Raw genomic sequence first — 16,781 nt, forward strand, 5'->3', positions numbered from 1 at the left:
CTTAAATCTAAATGTGAGACAGTTACATAATGTTATAAATACTTGCAGAGAGGAAGGCTGAGAAAGGCAAGCAGCAAAACTTATAAGGACCAGGGTATATGAGAGTGATGAAAATATAAGACAAACATAAAACTGGGTGATTTTTTTCTCCAGTATTGATCACTTTCTGATAATGGCTGCAAGTCTCTCTGTCCTATTTCTTCCGAGGACCTCAGAGCAATTTACAGGCTACACTCATCATTCCCAAGCCCTGATAAGGCTTGTGGGTGAGCAGAAGCTAGTGTTTCCACTGAGTGAATGGGAAGTGCTGGCCCAAGGACTCACCATGCAGCCAGAGCAGGCCTCGCAAGTCACCTGCACCAACATCGCTCAACTGCACGGTGATGCTAGACTATCCTCCAGATGCTCCGAGACCCCAAAGGAGGAGCACAGCTTTGTTCTTACTCTTGAGAATCTAAGAAGGTGAAGAAAATAGAACAGGAGCACCTAATGTTCAAGGGAACTCAGACCAAAGAAAGTCAACTACTAGCCACAATTGGACAGGGTTGCAAACATAAGGAACAGAGATTGCTGGAAACACTGCTTCGAGCAGAAAATAGAGCTGCATTTTAAAGGTGAAAGAGGCTGTTTTTTAACTAGAAAGGAAGGACGGAGCCTTTTGATTTGTAGGTAGGCCCTGGAGGCGTAGTGTGAGCAGGTGGATAAACTGATTAACCTTGCTGGTAACATTATAGAGCTGGAGAAGGCTCTTGAGAGTCCCTTGGACAGCAAGGAGATCAAACCAGTAAATCCTAAAGGGAATTAACCCTGAATATTCATTGGAAGGACTGATGCTGAAGCTGAAGCTCCAATACTTTGGCCATCTGATGTGAAGAGCTGACTCATTGGAAAAGACCTTGATGCTGGGAAAGATTGAAAGCAGGAAGAGAAGGAGATGACAGAAGATGAGATGGTTGGATGGCATCGTCGACTAAGTGGACGTGAGTTTGAGCAAATTCTGGGAGACGGTGGACAGGGAAGCTTGGTGTGCTGTAGTTCATGGGGTCACAAAGAATAGGACACAAATGAACAACAGCACAAAGTACTAAATGGGAACCATCCTTGAAGTTGCTTTTAAGACAGTCCTTACACAAGGTGGTCACAGGGAACTTGGGAAGAATTAAGTAGATTGGGCCAGAAATCATCCTTTTGGTCATGGCTGTCATTGATGGCCTTGCCATCTTGCGTAATCAGCAGGGCTTTTCAATAAAACTGAGTTTACTGGTCTCAGGGCTCCCACCGTGAAGGAGCTGGGTCAGGTGGGGGTGGGTGCTGAGCTGTAGGAACTGAGTTTGGCCGGCTCCCTGGAAACACCCACCTGCTGAGAGCTCCAGGTGTCTCCTTGCCGGCGTGATGAACGTGACACAGACACAAAAGTGGGGCAAGTGGGAGAATGAATTGAAATAAAGGAAAGAAAGCAACCTGTGAAAAACCAGCAAACAAGATGCCATCAGCAGTGAAAGTCAATGAGGCAAACACCATCTGGCCCTGAAAATGAATGGAGCGAAAAAGGACGGCCTGGCCTCCCGGGGATTCAGCCTCCAACTGGGCTCAGAGTCACATCTGGGCCTGCCTGCCTAAGACTAGCCTGGGCTGGGGGGACAGGCGGCAGTGTGTTTCTGCTGAGCAGGACCTTGGAGAGAGACTCGTCTCTTGATAATGTATCAGGGCATATTTCCACCTACTGGAAACTCTTTAGCAGGATGAGTTATAGTAGAGCTGCTTTATTTCCACTTGCACTTAAGAGCAGAATTCAGGGCTTTGAATCCAGTGAGCTGTCTGTGAGACAACACAGCTGCTTTGCGTCTGCCCACCTGCATTCACTCATTCGTCTCTAGGTTCATCCAGCCTTCCAGTCATTCATCCCTCTCTTCCTCCCTTTTCTGCCTCCACTGCTTTAGCCCAGCTTCAGTATGTTGCTCCCCAGCCCTTGCTGGGCCTCGTCTATGGCCTGTTTCCCTCTGAGCCCTCTTCTATGCGGCCAGCAGAGCTTCCAAGCCCAAATCTGCTCTAATATCTCCCAGTCTTCAACAGCTCCCCACAGCTCACATGCAATACTCCCCCATGATGGGGCCACTGCCCCCCAGCTGCCCTCATCTCTTGCTGTATCATCCCTCCTCATACCCCGATCCACACTCCATTCGTGCCCAGCTATTACAGGCCACCAGTGAGTGCCATTGCTTCATGCTTCAGTATCTCTGCTCATACACATTCCTCGTCCTGGAGCATCTTCCCGTTTGTCTTCCCCACCTCACCTCACCGATCTGCTGCTGATACTTGTTTAAGCATAAAGATCAAGTGCGGCAGCCATGAAAATGTGCCCTCATATCTCCTGTTGCAGGGAACATCATTCATGATGCCTCCACCTGCTGTCCTGCTGGTCCTGCCACCGTGTTCTTGCCAAGGCCGCGATTCCTGGGGACTCTTCCCAGCCACTGACTGGGCACAGTGGGTCACTAAGGCAGCCCCACCCAACAAGATCTGAGATTCATCCAATGGCAACTTGGGCTCAAGGACTCCCCGTTGTTCTGGCCACAGCTTTCTTGGGACTGCCCTGCAGTCTGAGGCTCTCCCTACTCCATCCTCCTTTCCCATAGCTGTCAGGCTGACTGTGGTCTGAGGGCTCTTCCTATCGCCTCTGCTCTCGCTACCAACGCATCTCTTGCACGTCTAACCCCCTTTTTGCATGTGTGCTGTCATTTCAGTCGTGACACTATGGACTGTAGCCTGCCAGGCTCCTCTGTCCATGGGGATTCTCTAGGCAAGGATACAGGAGTGGGTTGCCATGTCCTCCTCCTCCTGCAGAGGATCTTCCCAGCTCAGGGATCGAACCTGCATCTCTTATGTCTCCTGCACTGGCAGGCAGGCTCTTTACCACTAGCCCCACCTGAGAAGCATGAACAAGAACTAAGGGATCAAGTTACCATCACCTCTGTCCTGAAGGCTTTCCTAACCTCCCTCACGTAGACGTGAACCTTCTCCTTCATACCCTCCCCTCTCCCTTTGATGTACTGTTAATGAGGGCACTGTAACTCTTCGCTGTAATCATCTGTCTATATGGCTGCCGTCACCTGCCAGACTGCAAACTCTGTGAGGACAAGGGGTCCACAGTCTTCTCTGTCTTGTTAACATCACTGCCTAGAACAGTGCCTGTTATATTTGGATGCAGTATAGTATTTATGAAATGAGTCAATGATTGATCTAGTTATCCATTTATTTAGTTCCCATTGCCTGAGACCATGTGTAGGTGCTGAGGATAGAAAGGGTCACAAATCCAAATCCCAGGGGACTTCCCTAGTGGCCCGTGGTTAAGACTGGGCTCCAAATGCAGGGGGGCATGGGTTCCATCCTTGGATGGGAACTAATATTCCCACATGCTGCATGGAATGGCCAAAAAGTGAGGGGGCACTCTCAGGCTACTTGGTGGAATCAGCATGCATATATATATATATATATATATATATATATATAAAACTATCTTAAAAGTCCAAATGGAATAGCTGCTATCAACATGGTACAAGAAAAGGACATAAGAACACAGAAAAAGTGTTCCTCCCACTGGGTGGTGGTGGAGGAGCCATCAGGAAAGGCTTCTGAGAGAAGGTGGCATTTGGAGTGGGTCCTATAGGATTTGTAGTATTTATGCCTGGAGAGTGATAGGAGGGACATTCCAGGCCAGAGAGATTGCAGAAACCAGGTGATGTGATGCAAGCCATTTTGTTGCGGCTCAGACAATAAACAATCTGCCTGCAATGCAGGAGACCTGGGTTCAATCCCTGGGTTGGGAAGATCCCCTGGAGAAGGAAATGGCAACCCACTCCAGTATTCTTGCTTGGAGAATCCCATGGAAAGAGGAGCCTGGCAGGCTACAGCCCATGGGGTCGCAAAGAGTCAGACACGACTGAGTGACTAACATATTTACATTTACATTGTGAAAATAGTCAAATACACACAAAAAGGAATGTAGCTTGCTTGTTTTACTCTCTCTTTTGTTGGTGTTGTTGCCACTGAAGAAAGCTTTGTTTATTTGATGTTTGTTTGTTTATTCTGCCTGATTCCCCAGGGTCACCATCTGCCTTGGAGCCCAGAAAGCAGCCCTCACCTTGTTGTGTTCAGATTCTTCACATTGTCAATCTCCTTGACTGACTTTCCCCAGTTACATCTGGCAGGTTCTGAGGCCAGGACTGGCGCCTGGGAGGCTTCAGGCATTTGGCTGGACAAGCAGGAGCCTGCAGTGACTATCCCGGCTGACACGTCCCCAGGCAGAGAACGGACTGGCTCCTATTATCAGGGCCCCGAGGCCCCCAAGGGCTGGAACCCAGAGTGGGCATGGGGAGGGAGCGTGGTGTCAAACACCCCATCCACCATCACCTGCCGTTAGAAGGTGCCATCTGGCTGCTGCTTGATTAGGAAGGTGGAGACAAAGGGGCAGGAGAGAGGAGGGGGCAAACCAGGTGCCTGCAGCCTGCACAATGCTGGCTCTGTGCTGGCCAGCTTTGCCTGCATCTCCTTCAGGCACACGCAGAGCTTGGCCAGCAGGAGGCCACTCTCAAAGACACGCTGCAGATGCGCTCGGTGCCTCCCAGCTGGGCTTCACTCAAGTGTGTGCTGGCAGCAAAAGCTCGTGATTTTGGGAAAAACTCTGATCTGCAGGCCCAGGGCCAAAATGCATTTGGGGGAGGCCGCTCCCGGAATCCAACCTGAGGTCCTCCTCCCTGCCATTGATCTCCCTTCGCTCAGCAAGTCAATTCTCAGTTGCAAATTTCCTGGCTCTCAAACTTTCCTTGGGCTTCCCTGATGGCACTGTTGCAGGAAGGCGGACCCCTTCCAGGGCCCGAAACTGGGCTCTTGTCTAACACTCGGAAATGAACTGTCCAAGGAGACACATGCGCTGGCAAAGCAAGAGATTTTATGGGAAAAGGCACCGGGTGGAGAGCAGTAGGGTAAGGGAACCCAGGAGAACTGCTCTGCCGCGTGGCTCGAAGTCTCAGGTTTTATGGTGATGGGATTAGTTTCCGGGTGGTCTTTGGCCAATCATTCTAATTCAGAGTCTTTCCTGGTGGTGCACGCATCGCTCAGTCAAGATGGATGCTAGCGAGAGGGACTCTGGGAAGTGGACGGACACGCGGTGTCTCCTTTGGACCTTTCCCAAACTCTTCCGGTTGGCGGTGGCTTATTACTTCCGTATTCTTCATCAGGATCTCCTGTCATAAAACAACTCATGCAAATGGTTACTATGGTGCCTGGCCAGGGTGGGCGGTTTCAATCAGTGTGCTTCCCCTAACAGCACCACGGTAAAGAATCCACTTGCCAATGCAGAGATGCAGGAGATGTGGGTTCAAGCCCTGGGTCAGGAAGATCTCCTGGAGGAGGAAATGGCAACCCATTCCAGTATTCTTGCCTGAAGAATCAAATAGACAGAAGAGCCTGGCAGGCTACAGTCCAAGGGGTTGAGAGTGTAACAGGCAGGAAGGCCAGGGGTTTTCAAACAGAAGAAATAGGCTGCAAGTGTCAGACTTTTTTTTTTATCTCTATTAAGCAGCAGGAGGAAAAAACTAGTGTTATATTTTTCCCCCTCTTTATACAAATTTAAAAAGAAGTTTCTCTTAAAATTCTGCGTTGCCATAATGACACCTGGCTCCACCTGAACTTAACTTTTCTCAAACCTTGAGCTAACCAATGCATTTTTCTTATGGAAATGTGTCTCTTAAGCTATGTTTATGCACTATGCATTTACCCCAGACTCTGTCTTCAAGTCAGTTCCACCTAAAGGCTCAAAACTGACTTGACAAACCAGTATGTTATACGTACATACACTGTTTTCTTAATCTATGTTAATGAAACTATATATTTGTATGGGAATCTGCCTTTCTTCAAGATTCGTGTCAATTGTTTTATGGCCGGGATGCCTCACCTGGTGCCAAGATTATCTCAAAATGCATCTTGTGGGTGAGGGGCCTGGTGCCATTCTCTGTGTTTTGAGACATTTCCTTTCTTTCATTAGCAGACTGCTAGTAGCTATATAACATCCAGCTAAAGACTAGCAGAGGGATATTCTTTCTGCCCCCTTCTGATGCCTATGTCAAAAGCTTTCTCTATCTCTTTTATACTTTAATAAAACTTTATTACACAAAAGCTCTGAGCGATCAATCCTCATCTCTGGCCCCAGTTTGAATTCTTCTCCTCCAGAGGCCAAGAATCCTGGTGTCTTCTGTGGTTCAGCAACAACCTTTCAGGGTTGCAAAGAGTTGGACCCAGTTGGGCACATATGTACCCAAACTTATCTTATCACAGAACCACAGGAACACAGAACTTGGAAGCCCAAGGACTCCTCTGCTCTACCTGGAAGGCCAGCCCCTTCTCCAAAGCAAAGTTCTAAAGTTCTCAGGAAAAATGAGCTCGGGCTTCCTCCAACTACAAGGTACCTATTCTCCAAAGAGATTTGAATCGCCGTTTTCCATGCTCACTTAATAAATGGTCTATATAGGTACCATAATTTTTTTTAACTACAAAAATATTACACGAGTTTATTCTTCTTATTAAAACGCAAGCAACAGAGGGAAAGTTCCTCTTCACATTCCCCAACTTGACCCTCTCCCAGAGATGAGAAGCTCTAACCAGTTTGGTGGTATCCATCTGTATTCTTTCATGACTAAGCTACTGAACTGAACTGAACTGATCCATATTCTTTCAGGGCACGGTATTTTAAAGCTGAAATCTGGGCGGGGTTCCTCTTTGGCTCCTTGACACATATGTGATCATTGTGCACACTGCCTGGCAGATGACAGTTTTTAGTTAACAACATGACTCTGAGATCTGTCCTGGTCGGTCCCTCCAGACCTATGACATTCTGTGTGCTGTGAGCGATAGTCTGTGGTTTCAGTTCCTCACACATCATCACTCCCGTGTTGACAGATATTGAGGTTTATTTCCATCATTATTACAGCGCTCCCACTCCGATCCGCATTTCCCAAGCTCTTTGAGAAGGGAACATCTGCCACTGTCTCTCTAGGAGAGTTCCAAAGAAATAGAACTCCTGGGTTGAAGGGTATGTGCACTTTACACTTAATAGAACATTACCAAATGGCCCTCTGAAAGAGCACAGTAATTTATCAGCCTACCCACAGGGTGGGGCAGGTGCCCCTTGCTGGTCTAACCAGCATCCCTTCTCATCTCCTTTTCCCTCGGTGCATTCCACAGCAGGAGCTGAGAAGATAAATAATCACTTTCCAAGCCCCTCCTGCAGCTAAGGGTGGCTCTGTGACACATTTCTGGCCAAAAAAAAACCCCCCAAAAAACCCACCAAAAAACAAACAAAAAAAACCACGTGGAAGCCTCTAGGAGTAGAAATGTGGTTCTAGGAAAGATTTTGCTTTTTCTGATATAAAGAAAGGATGAGACAGGGTCATCCCTTGTTCTTTTCTTACTTTGAGCTATCATAGTCTACTTGAGACTCTAAGGTTATAGCCGTGGGTGACAAGTTGACAGGCTAAAGGTGCCTGAGCAGAAAGACAGAAAGGGCCTGGATCGCCAGTTATGTTATGGTCAGCAGCCACTTGCTCTGGATGTCTCATTGCAGATGAAAAATAAAAGCTCAATTGTTTCAGCTCCTGCTAGTCAGGTATCTTTACTTGCAGCTGAATGAAAACCAAACAAGACAGAACATTGGTACCAGGTACCCATTTTTGCTTTCACTTAACCTTGTTTTTTATATGCTGTGGTAATGGTATAACTTTCCTATTACTCTTTTGAGCAATAAAATGATAATAGAAGTAATTTATTCACTGCCTACTTTTTAGAGAGTTGTGCTTATTCGTTTGGCTGCACCAGGTCTTATTTGTGGCATGTGGGATCTAGTTCTCTCACCAGTGATCAAACCTGGACCCCCTGTATTGGGAGCTCAAAGTCTTAGCCCCTGGACCATCTGGGAAGTCCTCGATGCCTACTTTATATGCATTATTTATGATATTACAAAGATCCTTAGAGGCAAATTGATTATTTTAAAGAGGAAGGAAACAGAGACCCAAAAACAAGTGACTAGCCCCCAGAGCTGTTGTGGCTGCTTCACAAGGCCCCAGACATAAGGTCAGGAACCCGGGGTGGCTTACTTAATCCAGTAGGAACAATAGCAGTAGCAGTAAGGTGGCACCGATGCATGGGGCCCTGCCATTTACATGGTCAATGCCAGGGAGAATGGGAAAACCTTTGGTCACGGCTGGTGGTCAGGGTCTTACTCTCAGCTTGGCCTCTTGCCTTCTGCTTTGAGTCTTAGTGTCCTGGCTTCTGTCCTGTGGCCTCATAACTGGATCCTGCCCATTTCTATGCCTTTAAATTGGAGTTCCGATTACTGTCTATCTACTTGTCATTTTAGGCCCTGTCACTGTCTCCCCAAAAGTAATCTTAAGAAAAATTTTTTAAAGGAACTGCTTAAAAAAACACTTTTCATGTATGCCTATGCATATTTCCCTCCTATTTAATCATTGACAACCTTGAACAGATTTATGAAAATAATTAGGGGATGATGATAGTTGAAAACACATCTGCTGTGCCAACTTGGGCCCCAAACCAACAGGAAAGAGGGGCAACCCACCCCAGTGCTTTTGGCCCCCAATCAATGTACTATGGATCTCACTCAAAGTTCTGTCATGGAGTGTATGGAGATCTTTGTATTCATGATGGATATTTTCAGTTGCAAGAAAGATATATCCGGCTTAGACTAATGCAAGTAAAAATAGGATTTACTGGCAAATGTCCTGGGATATCTAGCAGAGACACTAGATCAATCGTGGATCTGGGAGAGAACCAGCATCGCCTCTCTCCTGCTGTTTTGCTTTGCATCTCTCCACTTGACCTGATTCGGATAGATAAGTGCTCTCTATGAATATGTGGCAGAAAGTGGGGTCTTTCATTTTCCCTGACTCCCAGCAGCAGCCATGGTGGAAGGAAACCATTTCCCACTAGCTCTGGTAGAAAAATCCCAGGGGGGACTTGCATTGGTTTTGGTTCCATGTCTACTTCTGTCTGAACCAATCCCTGTGGACAGAGGAATAAGATACTTTGGTCATCCAGACCTGGGTGGAGTGGTTTCAGGGCTTAAGCCCTACTAAAACCACATGATGTGTGTTCCCCATGGGAAAGAGTGTTTCTGTGTACTAGGTGGATAAAAGCAACAGGCAGGCACCAAACTGATTTGAGAAGACCTGAGATGATGCTTCAGCCTTGAGACTTTTGAGGGAGGAACTACGGCTTACCATAATGTCACCATGGGACTTTCCTGGTGGTCCAGTGGTTAAGAATCCGCATTGCAATGCAGGGTACGTGGGTTCGATCCCTGGTTGGGAAACTAAGATCCCACATGTTGAGGGGCAGCGAAGCCGTCACACCACTGCTAGGGAGCCTGCACTCTACTGGGCCCCCCTGCAGCTGCAATGATGAAAGATCCCTCATGATGCAATGAAGGTCCCTTGTATCATAATTCAGACTCAATGTAGCCAAATAAATAGCTATTAAAAAAAACAATAATGTCATTATGATTTACTAAGCGGGAGTGGACTCAGCATGCTCAGAGTTTCTACATCCCTTCTTTGAAGAGATTCAGTGGCCTATGTTGGAGGGTGTGGAGAGTCCCCGCCTCAACAAGACACTTGTTAGAATGGTGATTGGCTGGGGCAGAAAAAGGTGATATCCCAGACCCAACCTCTAGACAAAGAGGCTGCTCAAACCAAGTGACAAAACAGAGCCCAGAGGACCTGAGAAAGATGACTGTTTTCCTGCCTCTTGCCACCAGTTACCTGGGTGTCTTGGTCCTCCCAAGGGAATCCATAGAGCTGCTCAGTAGAGAGACCTTTTGAGGTGTCACTTTCGAGGAAATACATTGATCATTCACTCTATTACATTCTAAGTGTTTGTGGGTCAAATGCACACCCACAGTTGTGATCGTCTTGGCTAAAAGTACTTATGACAGCCTAGCACCTGTTCGATGATGATTGAAATTCCACCCCTTACAGAGTGAGGCCTCTTGCTTAAGGATGATCTCCTCTTAAAAATGCTAATTCCACAGGAGAGGGAAGGTTGTTAACTTATTTACAGTTAGTAAGAGGAATCTCATCAAGCTCTTTCATGAGAACAGCTTTTGATCAGAAATGCTGAGCCTCTTTTCACTAGAATCTAGTAACCAGACCATGAGATCCCTGAAGGTGATTATATCCAGTTTATATTTGAGACACCCACCTGGCAAGAACCTTCCACATAGCAGTTTCTCACTGCAAGTTTTTCTGTGAAGAATCTTCAAATTACTTCAAAATTTATAATAAAATTATATTCTGCACAATTGTGTGTAACTGCGGGTTAGAGGGAGACTGAGGAGGAGGAATCTCGTCCAACATTTGGGCTTAACCTAGAGTCAAAGAGATGGCAATAAGGTAGAGAAGAGAAACCCTGAGTTCAGGAGATTCTGAACATTTGAGTGGGAAGCACCTAGAAAACATGTTAGTGTCTGAATTATTTAAAATGCTGATGAGAGCATTGACATTTCCATAGCCTGAAGAATGCAGAGGTCTCGGCAGACCTCAGCCAACTCTGAGGGCAGATGATACAGATGGTGCCTGGGTTATGTTCAGCTGGTATAAGGCTCATTCGTTCTTCTCCAACACCTCTTTTTTTTTTAATTTTTATTTTTACTTTATTTTGCTTTACAGTACTGTATTGGTTTTGCCATACACTGACGTGAATCAGCCATGGGTGTACATGAGTTCCCAATCCTGAACCCCCCTCCCACCTACCATCCCATATCATCTCTTTGGATCATTCCCGTGCACCAGCCCCAAGCATCCTGTATCCTGTATCGAACATAGACTGGTAATTCATTTCTTACCTGATAGTATACATGTTTTGATGTCATTCTCCCAAATCATCCCACCTCTCCCTCTCCCACAGAGTCTAAAAGTCCATTCTATGCATCTGTGTCTCTTTTGCTGTCTCATATACAGGGTTCTCATTACTATCTTTCTAAATTCCTTATGTATGTGTTAGTATACTGTATTGGTGTTTTTCTTTCTGGCTTACTTCACTCTGTATAATAGGCTCCAGTTTCATCCACCTCATTAGAACTGATTCAAATGTATTCTTTTTAATGGCTGAGTAATACTCCATTGTGTATATGTACCACAGCTTTCTTATCCATTCATCTGCTGATGGACATCTAGGTTGTTTCCATGTCCTGGCTATTATATCCAACACCTCTTGAATCAGGATAAACCTTTTAAATGCATTTTCACTTTCCTGAAAGGCCATACAATGTAGTGGTTAACAGCCCAACATATAAAGACTGTAGAGATATAGATTCTAGTGTGGCCGTGCACAGGGATATGACCATGTACGACAAGTTTAACCTCTTCATGCCTCAGTGTCCTCACCAGAGAAACAAAAATAATAGTAGTCCCCAACTTTGTGGAGTTGTGTTGGGACATTAAATGAGTTAATATACACAAAAAGTTTGAGATGAGCCTTGGCATATGGAAAGTATTATGTTGTTGTTGAGTTGCTCAGTTGTGTCAGACTATTTTGCAACCCCTGCCTCTTGAGAAACCTATATGCAGGTCAGGAAGCAACAGTTAGAACTGGACATGGAACAACAGACTGGTTCCAAATAGGAAAAGGAATACGTCAAGGCTGTATATTGTCACCTTGCTTATTTAACTTCTATGCAGAGTACATCATGAGAAATACTGGGCTGGAAGAAACACAAGCTGGAATCAAGATTGCCAGGAGAAATATCAATAACCTCAAATATGCAGATGACCCCACCTTTATGGCAGAAAGGGAAGAGGAACTAAAAACCCTCTGATGAAAGTGAAAGTGGAGAGTGAAAAAGTTGGCTTAAAGCTCGACATTCAGAAAATGAAGATCATGGCATCCGGTCCCATCACTTCATGGGAAATATATGGGGAAACAGTGGAAACATTGCCAGACTTTATTTTGGGGGGCTCCAAAATCACTGCAGATGGTGACTGCAGCCATGAAATTAAAAGATGCTTACTCCTTAGAAGAAAAGTTATGACCAACCTAGATAGCATATTCAAAAGCAGAGACATTACTTTGCCAACAAAGGTCCATCTAGTCAAGGCTATGGTTTTCCAGTGGTCATGTATGGATGTGAGAGTTGGACTGTGAAGAAGGCTGAGCGCCAAAGAATTGATGCATTTGAAGTGTGGTGTTGGAGAAGACTCTTGAGAGTCCCTTGGACTGCAAGGAGATCCAACCAGTCCATTCTAAAGGAGATCAGCCCTGGGATTTCTTTAGAAGGAATGATGCTAAAGCTGAAACTCCAGTACTCTGGCCACCTCATGCGAAGAGTTGACTCATTGGAAAAGACTCTGATGCTGGGAGGAATTGGGGGCAGGAGGAAAAGGGGACAACAGAGGATGAGATGGCTGATATCACCGACTCGATGGACGTGAGTTTGAGTGAACTCTGGGAGTTGGACAGGGAGGCCTGGTGTGCTGCGATTCACAGGGTCCAAAGAGTCGGACATGACTGAGCAACTGAACTGAACTGAACTGGACTATATAGCCCGCCAGGCTCCTCTGGCCGTGGTATTTCCCAGGCAAGGAAACTACAGTGGGTTGCCATTTTCTTCTCCAGGGGATCTTCCCAACCCAGGGTTTGAACCCATGTCTCCTTCCTTGGCGGGTGGATTCTTTATCACTGAGCCACCAGCAAAGCCTGGAAAGTACTATACACTTGGCTACTTTTATTATTCCGCTAAAGTGATAGGGGAAAGGAAAGCCGTATTACATGGAGAACTTGAATATCCCTTTTGTTATTTAGCAGAAGCAGAATCAGACTGTCCCCTCTCCATCAGAGAGGGCCCCTCAGGTTAGGGGATGCCCCGGAGGTGCTCTGCGCCGTGCTGCCGACTGGCCCAGGTACTGTGCCCTTCCTTGCTGGCAGGGCCTTAGGTGGACAGCAGAGCACCAGACTTTGACCAGCACATGGGCACTGAGGATGCTCTGTTTTCACGACTTTTCTGTCTCGAAAATTAAGAAGGCATGGAAACAGGGTAAGCCTGCTTCTCTTTTCTTCCTAAACCTAAACCCTTCCTAAACCCTCCTAAACCACAGCTTCTTTTCCCTAAATATCCACTAAGCCCTTGGGTCAGAGCTGAGTGTGATGGGGAGGTGTGTGGCACATGGTTATGGGTCACTCATAACAAGATGAGAGACTCACCCGAAAGACCAGTGGTCACAGGCCAGGAGGACAGTGAGGGCTGGAGCTCTCATCCGGTTGGGGCTTGGGCCAGAAGAAAGCCTTTGCCCAGTGGATTCTTAGTCCCATGATTGGCTTGGTGAGGAGGAGATAGGATGCTGGAGTTGGGGAAGACGCAGCATGAAGGCCCTATGGCCCCTGCTGGTGGGACAAGGGTGCTTAGTCACCAGCCCAATACAAGCCCAGACCCTGGACTCAGATCTGGGGTGAAGTCAGTCCCAGATCCTCACCACTTAGAGTCCCCTTGGAGTGTCACTTAATCATCTGTGGCACCCCAAGCACTTCTCAGTTCCCACTTGCCCATCTGCCAATAAGGGGGGGGCATGGAGCTGTGGGGGCAGGGGAAGTTTTAGGACCACTGCATCTCCGCTATAGACTCAGACTCTTACAGATGAAAGTCGTCCTTGATTGCTTATTACCGGTGAACAGGATGGTTTGAGAAAAGGTGATTAGAATACTGCAGAATGTGCTTCTCCTTGCCCGAGCTCTCTCGCCTCCACAAGGTAATGCATTCTGCCTACAAAGCACATTGTTTCTCTAAGAAATTGGTTGTTGTAGTATCCAAACCATCCCTCTACTCTCTGCTATCTTTGAATCTCATGGGCAAGACAAACAAAAGAATGTAGTATATTATCTCATAGAAACTTAAAAATTCTATTGAGTTTCATGGTTCTGTGCTCTAAGATGGTTATAGATTTGATTCTCCTGGTAGACAGGGGCAAGGCCTCAGAATTGTGGGGGTCCTCCTAAATTTGAAGCTATTATTAGACCCCCTCCCAATCACTACTCTACACCACTCACTTGGAACCAGGGCCAAAATCTTGTCCCCAGATAGGATAATTTCTTTTCCCCCAGGAAAGGCTTCAGTGATCCCTGATGGAACCTGGCCCTTTGTCCATAGAATATGGTTGAATTGTGTCTTTTGTCCTTTCAGAATTCCCCTTTCAGTATTCAGTTACAGCCAACTTTCTACTACACCTGCTTTCATTCAGCAGGTGTATTATCTGCACAATATCAAAAATTGTTAGGTCTGCTGAATTTTTTTTTTTGGTAGGGAACAGGAAGACCTTATAATTATTAAGTCCCAATTTTTCCAAATTCCAAAATTTTTCAATAGATCTCTACCATAATGACCTCTCTGCAGTGTCCTGACCCAGATTTCCCTTAACTTGGTGCCACTTGTCCTGCAGGAGTGGATTCTTTACAATCAAAGCCAGATCATCTGGGATGGAGTCCTGGCTGGTAATGACCAGCTAGTGACTTAACCTCTTTGCCTCAGTGCCCACAGATGTAAAATGAAGATGATAATGGTACCTGCTTCATCGGATGTTGGAATACTAATTGTGTTGATACACCAGCTTCCCTGGTGGCTCATTTGGTAAAGAATCTGCCTGCAATGCACAAGACCTGGTTTTGATCCCTGGATTGGGAAGATCCCCTAGAAAAGGAAATGGCAATCCACTCCAGTATTCTTGCCCGGAGAATTCCATGGATGGAGGAGCTTGGTGGGCTGCAGTCCATGGGATCGCAAAGCATCAGTTGAGGACTGGCACACAGCAAGAGTTCTAGATGTTAGCCGGTATCTGGTCCCATACATGAGAAGTGATGTGCAGGTGAATTCTCTGGACTACCTCTCACTGCTCTGCATGGGATAAATTACAGGAAGTATAGGCCTTTGCTTGTGGTGTGAAGAATGATTTGCACGTTTGGAAAAGGACAGTGGTCTCAGATTGGCAGGGTGCACTTCTACGTTGATCCCCGCAATGCACGTAAAATATAAAGACCGAGTTCATGCATTTTTGTCCCCAAAAGCTCCATTCCCCAAGGCACAGAGAATTTACCATCCCCTTGGGTAGAGCGGTCAGGCATTACCCCTGTCTATTCTGTAACTGACCTTGAGAGGCAGAGCATGAACTAGAAGAAGTGGAGGCATGTCTCCCGTGTGTTGGAAGGTCCTCCCGTCTGGTAGTCTTAGTCACTCAAAAACATTCACTGATGGACTTCTTGGTGGTCCAGTGGCTAAGACTCTGAGGTCCCAATGCAGGGGGCTCGGGTTCTAGTCCATATCTAGTCTAGTCTAGTCCATGTTGGGTTCTAGTCCACTAAATCCCATATGCGGTACTAAGAGTTTGCATGCCGTAATTAAAGAATCTGCATGTAACAAAGATCGAAGATCCTGAGTGCTGAAACTAAGACCTGGTGCAGCCAAATAAACAAAACTTTTTTAAAAAGCATTTATTGAGCACCTACTGTATGTCAGGCACTGCCGTAAGTCTGTAGGTTCTGGATATATAGTGGTAAACGAGACAGATGTGGTCTTTGATCTCCTGGTGCTTATATCACCAAGATTCAACAAACTTAGCATCCTATTAGAACTTCTCATTAAACACCTCTTCTTTTAAACAGCGTATCTGAGATGATGAGCCTACATGAGCACAAGATCCTGAAGTGCCCCACAAATCAGTGAATCACCAAAGAAAGATAACATAACGGCCACTATAGTTTTGACGATGTGCATGCTTTGTTGTTTTCTGATACTTTTTTGAAATTAGATCATGCATGTCTGGACACATCTATATTTTTCACAAATATTTAATTAAACTGAATGTCCTATTCCTCGAGCACATGAAAAAACAGACACCTTCACTTTACATAAATTACCTGGATGGCTTTGTTGGTTTTCACTTGCACGTCTTCTTTGTATGTGTCCTTTGGTGTCTCATTAGTCATATGTCTTTTCTAACCCTCTGGACTGTGAGCTTCATCAGAGGAGGAGACTTCCTAAATCTGTGTGCATCCCACTGATGACATTTCCTAACTGACTGCCCAGCCCCCTAGGGAGGAGGACCAGATCAAGTTAGAGGGAAGGAAGGTTTTGTCTGAGGCCTAGTGATATGTCTGAGCCTTCTCTCGGGGTCCAGCCCTGGGAGCCGTTTTCTGATGTTCAAAGGAAAACTGTCAGGAAACTGTTTGATTCCACTTATACCAGGTACTGAGAAGAGTCAAATTCATAGTCGGAAAAATGCATTGGTAGATCCCAGGGGTTGGGGGTGGGGAGGGGTGCGGAGGGAGGATGGGGTGTTTGAGTTTAGGAAGGTGGAAAATTCGGGGGATGGATGATGGTGAGAATTGCACAACAATGCGAATGTACTTACTGCTAGTACTAAGTACTTAGTGCTAAGTGCTTAGAACTTAGTACATTCAATAAGGTTAAAACAGCATGCTTTATATTATGTGACTTTTACCACAATAAAAGATTTAAAAAAAAAAATAAAAAGGAAAACTGTCAGGAGAAGGAGGTCCTAACACGGCCCTCACCTGTGATTCTCTCAGCTTCTCTCAAATGACCTGATGGAGTGAAAACTCCAAATCTCCTCCCAGCACTAACTATCCCTGCTTCCAGGAGTCATAGGCAGAACGCTGGGGAGTTTGTCTTCTTTATGACTTGAAGGAACTTACCTGCTAGGAAGCCAAGA

This window comes from Ovis aries, chromosome 2 (genome assembly GCF_016772045.2).
Source record: "Ovis aries strain OAR_USU_Benz2616 breed Rambouillet chromosome 2, ARS-UI_Ramb_v3.0, whole genome shotgun sequence".
Taxonomy (NCBI): Eukaryota; Metazoa; Chordata; class Mammalia; order Artiodactyla; family Bovidae; genus Ovis; species Ovis aries.